The sequence below is a fragment of the Heloderma suspectum genome, chromosome 4 (assembly GCF_057233095.1).
Source record: "Heloderma suspectum isolate Gila_16-S chromosome 4, 16-S_ref, whole genome shotgun sequence".
Classification (NCBI taxonomy): domain Eukaryota; kingdom Metazoa; phylum Chordata; class Lepidosauria; order Squamata; family Helodermatidae; genus Heloderma; species Heloderma suspectum.
Genome location: NC_139461.1, coordinates 158,225,792 through 158,240,813, shown reverse-complemented (window position 1 = coordinate 158,240,813; position 15,022 = coordinate 158,225,792). Strand labels below are relative to the sequence as shown.

Genomic DNA, 15,022 nt, shown 5'->3' with positions numbered 1-15,022 from the left:
TGCCTATGAGGTACCATAAAAAAAAAGTTGAGGATTAAATCAATTAGAATTGGATTTCATTTGCAGTGTTCCCTTTACTGACCAGTGCAAGTTTGTTAGGTGAATAAACAATGGTCAGAAAGCTAAACAGTGGCGTGCTAGATAATGTAGGGGGATATTAAAACAATACTTGTCAAGATACCATACACTGCTACTATGTCAATCTACATGTTCATAAAATCATATAGTATGTGGAGGATCAACATCCTGAATATTCTGGGGGGAAAAAAGAATATCTATATACTAGAATAGCTGTATACTTTTCTTAATTTCTAAATAGTATCTAAGACATACCAGCTTCTTCTTCTTAAGGTGCAAACTGCTATTGGAGGCTAGCTATAGCTATCATTACAGCTATCTTCGTTTTTGACACTACTGCTCTGAATAATTGTATAGACGTACAAGAAGCTAAACCATTCCCTCAAATTCTTTAACCATGACATACCAGCATATTACTATATTGGCTATAACAAAAATTTGGCTGTATAAGATGGTGGCATCATTCAACTCAGTGTCTGCTCAGTGGTAGAGCCTTTACATTGAATGTGCAAATTACCTGGTTCCATGAATGGCACTTTCATTTAAAAGCGCTCAGGAAGAAGAACAGGTCAAGCTCTCAGACAGGCCCTCCTAGATAGGCTTGATAACACAGGCTTAGATAGATAATTGATCCTTTACTCAGTATAACTGCTAAATCTATCCATGTAGTAGAAGAAAACGTAATGTAGAAAGCAACACTCATATATTTGGGGAAGCCCTTTCGTTCCAACAAATATTTTGACATCTAAGTATGCGGCACAATCCAGGGCATGTTTACTTGGAAGTAAACACTTGAGTGCAATGGGTCTTACTATTAAATAAGTGTGCATAGGATTGGAGTATGAATGATACTTCCAAAGAGAGTGAAACAAACATCGGTAGTCAAATATTACAGTCCAAAGGACTGCATCTCATTGATAGACCTAAAACATAATGAAATTAGAATTCTCTCACACACCTTATTTTCTTTAATACAAAGTAACGTAGCTTCACTACAGTTGCAAGAATAATTGAACTGGATTATTCTGGTCTGCTACCACAGACCTACATGTTTAAAAAAAGCCCTCAGAGTCCTGGCCTCAGTATAAAATAAAGGCAGTATAAAATACAACCTCCATTTCCCTGGAAAACAGCAATGGGCGACCTGGTGACCCAGAGATATTTTGGGGAATGACTCCCATCATCCCAAGCCAGCATGGCCAAAGGGCACGGGTAATGGAATTTCTAGTCCAAAACATCTGGGGGTTGCCGTCCTCTGCTGTACACCATTACTAGCTAGAATAAACCACAATTACGCTATTAAAGCTATTTTGATTTCACTGGTGGTAAAATACAATGAAGTGCACAATACAAGTAATGCAAATAATCCCTGAAAGGAAAGCTTACCGTGTCAACATTCTCCATCTGAGAATTTAAATTGTTTACTGCATTGTCTGTGAAAGGCATATCAGATTTCTCACTGCAAAGGATACTGTCTGCAATCTGAGTATTGGGAGTCAGGAAGGAAAACTCATTTTTCCTGGATTCTGAAGACAGACAGAGCTGGTAGGAATACGGCAAAGTCCCATCTTCAAAATTAGGGGGAAATATGGCACCGGCCTTGGAATGGGGAACGGGACCAAAGCACTGCAGGAACTTGGGATTCCCTGACCGCCGGAGCTTCGTCGTAATGGCCAGAATGACTGTCAAGAGGAATAAGGACGACATCGCAGCCAAGGCCAGCACCAAATAGAACTGTAGATCAGGCCGATAGTTGGAGCTGATGGACTGGGTTTTCATCTCCGGAAGGGCCTCCTGGAAATTCTCAGCAAACACCAGGTTCAGAGTAATGGTGGCCGAGAGAGGCGGCTGCCCGTTATCCTTCACCACGACCACTAGCCTCTGCTTCACCGCATCCCTCTCCACAAAGGCCCTCACTGTCCTGATCTCACCAGTGTGAGAGCCAACAGTGAAGAGCGCTGGCTCAGTGGCTTGAATCAGATGGTAGGACAGCCAGGCGTTGTGTCCGGAATCAGCGTCCACAGCCACCACCTTTGTTACAAGATAGTCTGCCTCAGCTGAACGAGGCACCATCTCAAACAAGGCGGAACCTTCGGCTTCTTGCGAAGGGGACAGGATACGAGGGCTGTTATCATTCCAATCCAGAATAAACACGTTCACGGTGACATTGCTGCTGAGAGGGGGAGAACCACCATCTTGGGCCTTCACTTGCAGCTGGAACTCCCTGAATTGTTCATAGTCGAAGGACCGCTGGGCGTAGATTGTGCCAGTCCCAGAATTAATGGAGATATATGAGGAGATGGGGAGCTCCTCAATGTTGCTGCTGAGGATGGAGTACGTGATCCGTGCGTTTTGGTCCACATCTGGGTCAGAGGCTTTAATGCTGAAAACGGAGGCACCGGAAGGATTGTTTTCTGGCACATAGATGCTGTAGGAAGGCCTCTCAAAAGCAGGGGCATTGTCATTGACATCAGAGATCTGTAGGGAGATGGTTTTGTGTGTGGAAAGAGGTGGGGTTCCCCTGTCAATGGCTGTGACTGTAATATTATACTCAGGAGTTCTTTCTCTGTCTAGTGGACTGTCAGACAGGAGCTTGTAGTAATTGTTAGATGTGGGAAGAATCTTGAAGGGCAAATCATGTTGTAAATAGCAAGTAACCTTTCCGTTGTCACCAGTATCTTTGTCATTTACATTGATGAGAGCAATCACTGTTCCTGAGGGAGCATCTTCAAGAACTGGGCTAAAAATGGAGGATAATATCACTTCTGGGGCATTGTCATTCTCATCGAGAATAGTTATTTCAACTTTGCAATGTGTTACTAATCCACCTCCATCTTTTGCTGCAACTGTCATAGTATATTCTTTGGCTTCTTCAAAATCCACTGACTCCAAAAGAGTGATTGTACCATTAGCTAGATCCACACTGAATTTCTTTTGGGCATTTGCTGGCATGTTGCTGAAGTGATACCTGATTTCGGCATTCATACCTTCATCATTATCCGAGGCTACAATCTGGAGCACAAGAGACCCAACAGGAACATTTTCCCCCAAACTGACCTTGTACACCTCTTGCGTGAAGATGGGTGGGTTGTCATTGGCATCAGCAACATTAATCCATATCTGGGCAGTCCCCGTTTTTCTAGGTTCACCACCATCCAGGGCAGTAAGGATCAAGTGAAGTGTCTGTTCACTTTCTCGATCTAGTGGTTTCTGCAGCACTAAATCTGCAAATTTATTTCTACCCTGACTCTCTTTAACATGCAAGGTGAAGTACTGATTGGCGCTAAGCTGGTAATCCTGGAGAGAATTCATCCCAATGTCAGGATCTTCTGCTTTCCCAAGGAGAAATCGGGTGCCTGGTAAAGTAGATTCAATGATCTCCAGCTGGATCATGCCACTGAAGAACTGTGGTGCATTGTCATTAATGTCCTGGATTGCTACAGTTAAATGGAAAATATCAAGGGGGTTTTCAACCACCACTTCTAAAGTAACAAAGCACAGTGCAGTTGTGTCACATATCTCCTCCCTGTCAATCCTGTCACTCACATAGAGGTTTCCGTTCTCTGCATTTATACGGAAATACTGCATTTTCGCTGCAGAGACAGCATGCAGGTTACGCCTTGCGAGCTCTCTGGCACCCAGCCCCAGGTCCTTGGCGAGGTTCCCCACAACGGACCCCTTTGCCATCTCCTCGGGGACGGAATAGCGAATCTGCTCGGAGGCAGCCCAGCAGGAGCACGGCGACAGCAGCAAGAGAAGCAGCACTTGCCTTGCGAGCGCCCTGCCATCCTCTTCCTCCCTTCGGTCCATCTGGATCTATGAAGATTAGCTGCCTCCGTTTCCAGGTCCGTTCAACTCCCCGCAGGGCGCAGGGAACCTCCGCAAGGATGAATAGGCTGCCTGCCTCCTCGATCTTTCCAGGCGGTGGCAGCTGTGTTTCCCCCTCTCTCCCAGATTGCTCTGTCTTTGTGATCTGCTTGCTGCTCCCGATCCGCAGAGCAGTGATGGAGCGAGCCTTCTGCGGGAAGCCTCATCAGTGGATGGACCTCCGGCTTCCACTCTGGCCAACAGCGACGCTGTGAGGCTCAGGCGGAGAACTGCAAGGGATTCTTTCTCATTCAGCTTTAAGCCTTTAAGCAGAGACACAACTTGGAAGTGATCCTATTTTGGTGTGTGAGGAAGAAACACAGTGAAGAATATCTATTCCCTGAAGAGTTAACTCTTGGCTTGGTTTGTGTGTGTGCGCGCGTGCCTGTGTGTGTAATTACTACTGTATATCTTTCAAGATACTTTTATTCATGCCAAGGAATTTTAACATAGTAACTAGTATAAGGGTGCTTCCAGATGCTGTTTTTATTGTGCGATCGCCCTTTCTCATTCATAGAATTTTCACGGCTCGAGACAACATCATTTTCCATTTGTAATCTTCCTGTGATTTTACACTATTTCTTTAATCTTTTTTCCTGGCCACAGAACAATCTGTTAAAGAGGGAAAGACAGAATAGAAGCAACTCACAACGTGGATTACAAATGGAAGTTGATGTTGTCTGGGCTACCCTCACCCTCACATAAGATTCTGTGAATGAGGCAACGCAACTGTACAATAAAAGGATCATGTGGAAGCACCCTAGAAGTCTTATGGCACTGTAAGCCCTAAAACATCTATTAGGGCATAAGCTTTTGTGGACTAGAGTAATGATTCTGTTATTGGTACTGTTGTATTGGTACAGTTATTGGTACTGTTGTGCCTGGAAAGAATTGGTACCCAAACAGAATCCTGAGCTGCATACAGCGGAAATCAGAATCCTAGCATTGCTATCCAATGATTGCATATTAAGTTGCCCTGACAGGAACATGGGGTATTTTTATTTTTATGTATGATTATAGCTACGATTTCTACTTTGAATCCAAAGAGTTTCACTGTATCTGCAATTATAATCTCAAAAAATCTCACTCCACTTTCCCAAGATTAGGGTTTGGTTTTGCTTGGGAAAATGGGAGGAGGGTACCAGGAGGCAGAGGGCACGACACAGGCAACGTTCAAGCTCCAAGTTGCATTGCCTTGCCCAACTTGAATTGCTCCTCCCTAATCAAGGAGTTTTTATTTCAAACTTCCCCCCCTCCTCACCCCATCCCTGAGAATAAGTCTCACTATGGGACACTTCCTGACATCTAGATTTCTATGTGGAGGTATGGAGCAGCGTTCGAAGATGTGTGATGCTTCACGTGTGGTCTGAACTGGTACAGTCCAGATGCAAATTTGCCATCCCCATAAGAATGTTGCTTGATGGTGCATTGCTTTTCTGGGCACAAACCAGGCTGCTTCCTCATTGGCTGTTTTCTTCAGCATGGAGATCCTTTGTTCACCCAGTTAGTATGGGCAATCCAGATGACATTGCTGCAGCGTTTTCCATGTTGTCCCCTTGCCTGGTGATTTTTCTGAGTCGCAATGTAATAGCAGCACCGGTTTGTCCAGTGTGAACTGGCAAAGTGCTACAGAAGCACCTAGCAGGGGAAGGGCCTGTGATGGGGTTTCTGATGCGGCTGGTGATGCCCTGCCAGTTCCTGGTTGCACTGCCAATGAGGCACTTTCTGCCTTACTTTTAAACAGCATTTGCTCTCCTTCCCTTTAAACTCCAAGAGGAACAAGAGCTCCTGTGGCCCATGGAGGCAGTGACTTGACTGAGCTCCTGCTCTGCCTATTGCTTTTTAAAAGCCCACGTGCAACCATTTAAAAATACAATTCCTGTTGCTGTAATGAAAGCAATGCAATTGCAGTAATGAAAAAAATTAACCATCATTTAAGAGTAACTGAGGAGCCCATTTCATTAATGCCAGTGGCTGGTACAATGCTACAAATCTAAGCACACTTTCCAGGGAGCAAGTCCCATTGCACCAAAGTGGACTTACTTGTTTTTGTCATAGTGATGGGTATTGCAGGAGTGCAATGGGCAATAAAGCACTGTATGAAGCAACTTGAATGTAGAGCTACCCCTGCTCCATGAGGAAATAGCTCCATGTGTGGGTTTAACATGAATGGACATTGTGCAGATCTGAGTAAATGGATGCATCCAGAGGAGGAGTGCACTCACTCACTCACTGGCAGATGCTGTTGGCTGCAGGGTGAGAGGGAGAAGGGGTGGGAGATATATTGCCAGAAGGATCTCAGAAAGAAGAACATTCACCATTTCTTCACTACAGTTACTGAAGATGGAAGAAGCAATAAATTTTAACTACAGAAATGTGCTTGAGGTACAGGATACATTTCCTAGAAATAGACTGAAATTCATGCATCACTGCTTCCCTTCATGTTCTGGTTAGGGATGTACGGATTTTGTTAAATCTATTCTGTCTGTGTTTTGTGGATTGTCAGGTGTCTTTCATTCTGCTGTCTGCTCATTGACAGAATCAGATTTTTTTTTTTTAGCGATGTATGAGAATTTCGTTCCATTTGTTCAAGTGTGCATTTGCACATATGCCCCCCGCCCAGTAAAAAATCAGTCCACATATCCATGGAATCCACACGACTCAGAAAAAGCTGGTTTGCTGTGGAATCAACAGGTCAGATTCATAAAAATCTGAACTCATTTGAAGCTGTTGAGGATTTCTCTGACATCCCTAGTTCTGGTAAAGGAAGGGTGCATCAAGAACACAAAATGGTCATGTAGATGTTGCCATAAATCAAATTTTCTAACCTCCTGCTTAAACTGGTTGTCAAATTATTATTTTTGGTGAATAACGAACGGGGTTCTGAAACACTGAAGTGTTTTAAAAATGTATTGCAGCAGGTTTAAAAGGTTATTCATTGTTAGCCATAAGCAATGGGAAATATGCACACAATGACAATATGTGACCCCAAACTAGCACAAACAAAATATTTTCAACTGGTTAAACAATACAGAATTATTGAACAATTGAGTTGGAAGTGACTAAGATGAACTAGGCTTCCAAATCCGTATAACCATGCAACCTAAGTAGCACTAAGGTGGATTGTGAAAAGGATGAGCATATAGCTTCAGAAGACTCCAGAAAGAGAAAGAAGGTACACGCTGCAAGGAAAGGCAAACACTCCCAGGTTCCTGAACTAATTTGGCCTGGGAAAACATTTTTATTTTGGAATGACAGAAATCAGTTGCTGACCGGGAGTAAAACCTATCCACTGAATCAACCCAAAACAAACTTATTGGCTACTATCCAGCACAGAATTAAGTGTGCTTAAGTTGATCTCAATAGGCATAAGCATGCTTTATTTTGTGTTGGTAAGATGGGACTTCTCACCACCTAGTTTTGTCTATAGCACTTCCTGAGGTGCTATAGGATGAAAAAAGCAAGTGAAGTCACATGGCGGATGATAACATTCCTAAACACAGTTAGCTACAAAATAATGTTTTCATTAATGAAATCAACCAAGACTTGAACATACACCTCTTCCACAGAGTCTGTTACAACATTTGCACACCTCTAATAGCTCCAACCCCTTTTTGTATTTTCTAACCCACAATTGTTAACATGCAGTCAAGTGGTCACCAGGTCTTACACCCAACGCCTTTCTTAATTCAATAGCTCTCCTTTTTCTCCTTCTCCTGTTGTTGTTGTTATGCTGGTTCCATGAATGTGCAGGGTGCTTTACAGAATAACAAACAGTAAGACAATTTGCTGCCCTGAAGAATTTAAAGTCTAAAATGCAACAAAGGGGGAGGCAACAGAAAGTGTCCTGCACTTATGAAGTTAGAAAAGGCAAGCCTTTACCACACTGACTAGAGCAGTCTACCCCAATCTGATGCTCTCCAGATGTGACAACTCCCAGCATCCCCCAGCAAGATGCTGGGAGTTGTATTCCAATGTATCTGGAGAGTACCTGGTTGGGGAAAACTGAACTAGATTGTCAATGCCTTTACCATTCTCAGAAGGTTTCCGGCAAAGATGCAGACATCCTGGTTGCTGGCCCCAAAGTGCAAAGCAATTGCTTTTCATGCTGCTTTAGGTCCTTGAAATGGAAAAAAAATTAGAGAGCTGCATTTTCTCAGTTATATTGCTTCCTTCGCAAGACTTTTTTCCTTATTTCCTTAGGTTTATTTTAGAGATCTTTATCCATGGAAAAATATGAGCAATTTTTAAAACAGTAAGATAGGGAGTGGGGAGCAGGGAGCTCATCCTTCACCATGTCTCAGGATCTCTGCAGCAGGCAAGAATATGGGTGAAATCCAACTCTGTGCAAGTGGAAGGCAGCTCACACAGCAGATCTTTCCCTTCTCCCCCTCAGTTCTGCAGCCCCTTGCACCCCCCCAAGCTTCTCCAGGATGTTGTGGGGACCTACAAAACACTGAGGGTTGTGTCTTATGGGGCTGCAGTAGGAGGGAATCATCCAAAATTGGGTGGAGGAATCTTGCACTGCTTGTGCAATGTAACTGATTTGGGGGATTCCCCCCTCCCACTGCACAACCCACAGTGTTTGCTAGGTCCCCCCAATTTTTTGGAGAGGCTTTTATGTGGGTCCAGATGCTCCAGGGGCAGGGAGAGAGAGAGAGAGAGAGAGAGAGAGAGAGAGAGAGAGAGCAACCTTGCCTCCTACTCATGAAACACTGGATTTCACCCAATATTCCTTTCTTTTCAGAAATAGTAAGATTTAGGGACCTATTTATACGCTCCTGAAGATAAAGCAACAGCATCCTCTGAAAGCTCTTAATTATCAGTTGAGATTAAAATCCACACTCACATATATATTTTAGCATTTCCCTTACCTTCCCCATTCATGGTCAAAAACAGATAACTTCTAAAACAAAATGACAAACACTTTCTGTCAATGGCTGGCATGCAACTCATTAGGTATGGTAGCACTGTCACCCTCAATTCCACCCTATTATGTTGTGGAAATTATGAATTTGGGATTTGCCTCACGATTTGCTATTTTGCCAAATTTGATGTGCAAATTAGGTCTTACTTCCTGGGGAATAAAATGCTTGATATTCCAAAGTTAGTAGCCACATTTACACTTTGGCTAATAAGCAAGTACCAAGAGTGCCAAGCTACCCCCTGGATGGTGGGGGCAGGGCTAAGAGAGGCCATGTGACATCGGGAGTGGGGGCAGAGCCACAACAATGCAAGAATGGTGGTACATTTGCACCAGCTGCAGAAAATATAAGACACAAACTGGTATCAGCCACAAAAGAAGACAGTGGTTAGAAAAAGGTATAATTATATTGATCTGACTGATTGATGTGTTTTAGTTTTCATTACTCATAGTCAAGATGTTTATATAACTAATGTTTATGTATTAATATATTTTGTGATCTTTAAGCTTATTTAAATGACCTGATTTGTTCTGTAGTATTACAGTATCTATACAGACTTGAGATATATTACTTTGATTTTATATGCCAATTCTACTTTACTTTTACATGTCTTTGTTTGTATTATGGTTTTCTTTCTGTAGTTGGTAAATTGCTCTGGAGCCAATCTACATGTGTGATTTACTGCACAGGGGAAGCACTTCAGGGTCATTTGGGACCCATGACGTTGTGGCCACCCCGCTGCTTCCCCCTCTAAAATGCAGATTTACTGAAAGTTGTTTTAGCACACATTTTACCTTAAATGTGGCTCCTGCATGCTTCAGCTGCAGAGTGCCCCATTCACCCAAATTAAAACCTGCATGCTGGACATGCCTGGGGCATGTCTGTGCCTGGTCGGGAGAGAGGGGTTGGGAGAACAGCCTGCTATGTCTACTCAGATGTAAGGAGCACAGGCAAGAAAGCAAGCCAAAGGGTTGGTGAAGGAGCACCATAAGGGCCTGCTGTTCTGCTGCCACCTGCCCTCCCCACCGCCTCTGTGGCATCTTTCTCGGTGCAGTCTCGCGCAATTCCAATGTATCATGATAGGGGCTTGACTCATTCATAGAATGCAACCTGTTCTCTCCATTCATAAAAGTGCAGTTTTAATTTTTCATCTTTCAAAATATCCCAATGGTGGATGAGAGGGGAGAGGTGTGGGGTTAAAGTACGGGGGCGTAATTCAGTTCTGCGAGAGCTGGACCATAAGGAAGGCTGAGTGAAGGAAGATAGATGCTTTTGAACTGTGGTGCTGGAGGAAAATTCTGAGAGTGCCTTGGCCTGCAAGAAGATCAAACCAGTCCATACTCCAGGAAATAAAGCCAGACTGCTCACTTGAGGGAATGATTAAAGGCAAAACTGAAGTTCTTTGGCCACATAATGGGAAGACAGGATACCCTGGAGAAGATGCTAGGGAAAGTGGAAGGCAAAAGGAAGAGGGGCCGACCAAGGGCAAGATGGATGGATGATATTCTGGAGGTGACGGACTCGACCTTGGGGGAGCTGGGGGTGGCGACGGCCGACAGGAAGCTCTGGCGTGGGCTGGTCCATGAAGTCACGAAGAGTCGGAAGCGACTGAACGAATAAATAACAAAAACTTCCCTGATCAGGGAAGCATGGACAGGGGCAAGGAATAAGTAACAACTCTGTGTTTAATGAATCCTCAAAGTAAGGAGGAATGATATGCAGTGTGACTTGTGAAAGCACGTTTTAAGGTACTGTATAATCTGCTTTTCTGGCTACATGTGTCTCTGATGGACCAAAGCTGATTTCATGAAAATCCACATTAAACATGAAAGTACTTCACATTCTGTTGCCATGTAGATCAAGCCCTGGTCTCTGTGGCAAACATGATACAGTCATCCATGTCATGGCTAAGGCGTGAGCTGCGAACCAGGGAAATCCCAGTTCAAATATCACTTCAGCCAGAAATCCACTAGCATTATCCTTCAGTTCTCGAGACAAAAAAATTATATGGTGAACTACTGTGGGGACACATTCGTCTGGATAAGGAGGGATACTTACTGAGTTACTATGGACATGTTTGTGAAGCACCTTGGATGTTTGAAATGCATGATATTAATTCACGTTCTCCTTTTGGTGAATAATTTCTCCTTAACAACGGCTTTGCTACTTTGCTTAGGGAGCGATCCTACCGGGATAGGATCCTCCTCCGACCCCGGGAACGAGTGCCTATCCAATGCAGGGCAGGAGAAGCGCGGGGGGGATCATGCCCTCCGTGCTTCAGCCGCCCTGCATTTGTGGCTAGACAGCTGATTTCGGCTATCTAGACACAGGAAGTCGGAGCGGGGGAAGCGGTGGCCGGAAGACACGTTGGATGTGTCATACCGGCATTTCCGAGTTCCCAGCCTCGGCACGCCCCCACGGACGCCCCGTTTTCCCCACTCTGCGCTCCTCTTCTGAGTGCGGGGCTGTTCTGTGCTGCCTGCAAGGCAGCACGGGAGGGAGTAAAGGTTGGTTCTCAGGGAACCGACCTCGGAGTGCGGGCTCCGAGGTTGGTTCCCGGGAACCAACCTATCCAGTGGCCGTCTAAGCTGCTGACTAGCAGCCATAGGATTGCGCCCTTTATTTTTAGTCCTCATTCTAGCATTGTACATGTTGCTGAAATTAAACTAGCCCCCCCCCTCATTTTCACTGTTTTAAAACAGAGCAAAACATCACAAGTCTGGAGGTCTAAGTTCCATAGTAAGATCTCTCCCTCCTCCCTGCACAGTTGCTAAGCTACCCCTTGGGTTCTTAGGATATTTCACAAGGTTTCACTAAGTTCTGTGCCTTCTGGGTTTTTGGTAAATACATCCAAAGTGCTTCCCCACTCCCCTATGGCTGGGCCAAAGTGAGGAGTCCTTGGCAAAAGGGCCTAGAAACTCCCCAAGCAGCGGGACTGACTAGGGTGAGTCAGGAGGTTTAACTTGATTGGTGAGAGCCGATCATAATTCTTTTGGGGCATATACAAGTGCCTTATTGCAAGGGATCTGCCAGTAAGGTAATACTCCCCACCCCCACCCCTGCTGCCATGCAGATCCATAAAAAAAGATAGCCTGGATATACTTAAGATATTAGCACTGTGGGGAGCAGAGGGCAGGGTGGTGATGGATCAGAATCACACCTACTTCAACAAGTTCAGCTGAAGGTGTGATCAGAGTGTGCACACATCCAAGTGGTTGCACATGTACTCAGTAGTACACATACCTGGGGAACCTGCCATTTGCAGCAGGCACTTCTATGTATCTACATTCTATGCAGACATTCAGATTTGCATGTAGAGGTCAAGATCAGGGAATGTGGGTGAGATCCTGCCCACCTGTCTACACTTGCACTGAACGTGGTAATGTGAGAGAAGCAGAGGAAATATATTAATTGTCTAGATTATAGACTCAGCCATTTATTACAGTATATATATTTAAATCCTCAATCCCAATAAAGAGATGCATAGATTGTAAATTAGGTACCGATTGAAAGAAAACTCACCATATTAGCTTTATCCATCTCAGAATTTAGGATATTGCCTCCATTGGCTGCCAGAAACACATCAGACTTATTGTCACAACCAATTTGAACACTGGGTGCTGGAAAGGTAAATTCATGCATCCTGGACTCAGATGACAAGCAGAGCTGATAGGAATAAGGCAATGTCCCTTCCTCATAGATTGGTGGGAATATGACAGCATTGTTTGGATGGGGGACAGGACCAAAGCACTGCAGGAATTTGGGATTCCCCGATCGTCGAAGCTTCATCATAATGACCAGAGTCACTGTCAAGAGGAATAAGAACGAAATCAAAGCTAAGGCCAGAACCAAGTAGAACTGGAGATCAGACTGATTCTCTGAGCCGCTGGATTGGTTGTTGATTTCCGGAAGTGCCTCTTGGAAGTTTTCGGCAAAGACCAGGTTGAGACTCACAGTAGCAGACAGTGCTGGCTGCCCATTATCCCTTACTAAGATCACTAGCTTCTGCTTCACAGCATCCCTTTCCAAAAACATCCGCGATGTCCTGATCTCACCGTTATGGGGCCCGATGGTGAAGAGCCCTGGCTCAGTGGCCTGCAGCAGATGGTAGGAGAGCCAAGCGTTGTGCCCGGAGTCAGCATCCACCGCCACCACCTTCGTCACCAGGTAACCCTCCTCTGCCGAGCGCGGCACCATCTCAAACATGGCTGATCCCTCCACCCCTTGGGACGGGTAGAGAATTTGAGGGCTTTTGTCATTCTGGTCCAGGATAAACACTGCCACCGTGGCATCACTGCTAAGGGGTGGGGAGCCGCCATCTTGTGCCCTCACCACCAGTTGAAGCTCCCTGCATTGTTCATAGTCAAAGGAGCGCTGAGCATAGATCGTCCCAGTTTCAGAGTTGATGGAGAGGTAAGACGAGAGAGGGAGCTCCTCAGTGTGGCTGCTGAGGATGGAGTAAGTGATTTGAGCATTGCGGCCCAGATCTGGGTCTGAGGCTTTGACACTGAAAATGGAGGAGCCTGAAGGATTGTTCTCTGGCACGTAGGCAGTGTAAGAGGGTTTCTCGAAGGCAGGGGAGTTATCATTAATATCGGAAATCTGCACTGAGATGGTTCTGTCTGTGTAAAGAGGCGGTGTGCCGTTGTCTGTGGCTGTGATGGTGATATTGTATTCTGGAGTGCTTTCTCTGTCCAAGGGACCATCCGTAAGAAGCTTATAGAAGTTACTGGATGCTGATACTATTTTGAATGGCAAAACATCTTTTACATGGCAAGTAACTCTCCCATTATCCCCAGAATCTCGATCGCTTACGCTGATAAGGGCTACCAGAGTTCCTACTGCAGAATCTTCAGGTACAGGGCTGGATAAAGAAGCAAGAATAACTTCTGGGGCGTTGTCATTCTCATCCATTATCTTTATTTCAACATTACAGTGAGCCACTAATCCACCTCCATCTCTTGCTTCTACTGCCATCACATATCTCCCCGTTTCCTCAAAGTCCAGGTCTTCCTTAACTGTAATTGTCCCATCTTGTGGATCCAAGTAGAATTTCTGACCAGCACTTTCAGGGATGTTGCTAAAATTATAGTTGATGTGGCCATTTGAGCCCTCATCCCTATCTGTGGCTTTCACCTGTATTACTGAAAATCCATGTGGTGTGTTCTCTCTGAGGTTTACTACGTATGTGTCTTGAGCAAAGAGAGGTGAGTTGTCGTTGGCATCAATGACACTAATCCATATTTTGGCGGTCCCAGTTTTGGCAGGCTCCCCCCCATCCAGAGCCATAAGGATTAAATGGAAACTGTTTTCACTTTCGCGATCCAGCTGTTTGTTCAGTACTAGTCTGGGATATTTATTTCCATCTTCTCTCTGTCTAACTTCCAGAATAAAATACTGATTTATGCTAAGGTGGTAATCCTGGAGAGAGTTCACCCCGATATCAGGATCTTCCGCTTGTCCAAGGAGAAACGTGGTTCCTGGTAAAGAAGATTCACTTATCTCTAACTTGATATAATCTTTTATGAAATGTGGTGTGTTATCATTAATGTCTTGGATCTCTACAGTTATATGAAAAATATTCATAGGACTGTCAGCCACCACTTCAAAACTGATGGGGCAGAATGCAGTTTCCCCACATAAAACCTCCCTGTCAATCCTGTCATTGACATATAGATTCCCATTTTCTGCACTTACAGTGAAATGTTGGTTTTTACCTAGAGAAAGGATATGCAGATTGTGATTAGCTATTTCTCCAGGATCTAGCCTCAAATCTTTGGCAAGGTTTCCCACAAGGGAACCCTTTTTCATTTCCTCAGGGATTGAATACCGAATGTGCTCTGAGGCAGTTTGGCAGAACAAAGACAATAATAAGAGAAGTACTTGCCTCCTTGCAGGAGTATCTTCAATCCTGCTGTCCATTCCACTTGCTGAGAAAAGCTGGGGAGATTCAAATTCCCATAAAGATGCAGAAATGCTCCATTAGAGAGTATAAACAATGTCACTGGTTTCTGCCAAATTCCTGAATGTTGCAGTGGTTTTCTTTTCTCAGCAAAAGTGTTTGCATGTCCCTGTGTTCTGCTCTTTCTGAGATATGCTGTCCGTGGCTGAGCAATCACACGGCAGGAAGCATCCGTCAGTGGACTCCCAGG

General features: G+C 44.6%; 2 pseudogenes across 1 annotated transcript; both read right to left on the bottom strand.

Moving 5' to 3' along the window:
* Positions 1-219: 219 nt before the first annotated feature.
* LOC146347581 (protocadherin gamma-B6 pseudogene) lies at positions 220-3,952 on the bottom strand (annotated as a pseudogene).
* On the bottom strand, positions 3,904-14,792 carry LOC146347580 (protocadherin gamma-B5 pseudogene; annotated as a pseudogene). The gene is made up of 2 exons (XR_014790445.1): positions 12,393-14,792; positions 3,904-4,239 (listed from the first exon to the last, which is right to left on the bottom strand). The product of XR_014790445.1 is annotated as a protocadherin gamma-B5 pseudogene (transcript).
* Positions 14,793-15,022: the final 230 nt, after the last annotated feature.